The 1,119-nt window shown below is 64.1% G+C and overlaps 1 protein-coding gene across 1 annotated transcript in view; it reads right to left on the bottom strand.

Moving 5' to 3' along the window:
• TSC1 (tuberous sclerosis 1) overlaps nt 1-1,044 on the bottom strand; it is a 48,214-nt gene extending 47,170 nt beyond the window's left edge. The window contains exon 1 of the mRNA XM_010856939.1: nt 801-1,044. The gene's annotated coding sequence lies outside the window, so the exon portion shown is untranslated. The remainder of the gene's footprint in view (nt 1-800) is intronic.
• Nucleotides 1,045-1,119: the final 75 nt, after the last annotated feature.

Here is a 1,119-nt window from a genome sequence, read left to right as displayed (position 1 = left end):
AGCCCCCACCCCCACCCCTCCAAACCCAGAACGCCAGAAGCAAAACTCTACTAGGAGACACAAAGAAAGGGCTTTAATTCTCAAAGGGCTCTCTGACTGCCGGTTCTTCATCCTCCAGTTCCTCAAATGAATGAATGAGCGTCTAGGAGTGGCTCTGCAAATAGCTGTCTCTTAAGAATCACCTCTGCCGGCTGGAAGGTAACTGTCTTTCGCCATCAATTAAACACCCAGAAGCACACCTGGAGCGAGGCACACACGCTCCTGCAAATTTCTGCGGAGACACCGAGTCCGGGCAGGTCCCCGATGCCCACAGGCAGACTCCATTCATTCCCCGCCTCCCCCACCCCTGACCCCTCTCATCAAGCCCTGGCACCAGCCCCCACCCCCCAATCCAGACCTGCCTCTCCCGCGGAGGGTCTCTCCTCGGCTCTCCGCACCCCGCGGGAACCTGTCACCCCACCGAGCAAGGGGCTGGCAAAGCGGCCCACCTCACCCCCTGCCCTCGACACCGCGGCCTGGGGGGGTGCAGCGGTCCCCTCCGCCGCCGAGGAGGGGCCAAGTGCCGGCCGGGGCCGCCTCTCCTCCCCCAGAAACCCGTCAGGCCCCGTCAGGCCCCGTCGGAGATAGCGAGTAATAAGAGGGAGGGGAAAGCTCTCCGAACCCCCCCTTCCCGGGGTCCCTTCCCCGGCAAGTGAGCCCCTTGCCCAAGCCCCACAGGGCTTCCCAGACTGGGGTCATGGTGCCGGGACCGTCCCGAGAAGACCCCAGCGAAAAGGAAGGGGCGACACCCCCGTACTCACCCACCGTCTCCTCCCCCTCAGCTGTTTACCTCACAGTTCCTCCAGCCTACAGGGCGCCGCCATCTTGGACGTACAGCACCTCCCCCCCGTCGTGAAATGTCCACTGCCGCTGCAGCCTCCGCCACGAAAAAGAATCCCCACCCGCGCCTCGCCTCGACCTCGAATCCGACGACCGTCGACCGTGGCCGCCTGCCCCTTTCGAAAGAAGGGGCCGTTCTGCTCATTACTGGTGGTGCTAACCGGTCGAGAAAGAGCCAAGGGGAGTTGTACGGTAGGGGGTGTGGGGGGGCGGGGAGGCGGGGACGGGCGGAAGGATTCC

Source organism: Bison bison, unplaced genomic scaffold (assembly GCF_000754665.1).
Source record: "Bison bison bison isolate TAMUID 2011002044 unplaced genomic scaffold, Bison_UMD1.0 scf7180017864375, whole genome shotgun sequence".
NCBI lineage: Eukaryota > Metazoa > Chordata > Mammalia > Artiodactyla > Bovidae > Bison > Bison bison.
The sequence above is the reverse complement of the archived record's forward strand: the minus strand, read 5'-3'. Positions and strand labels throughout refer to the sequence as shown.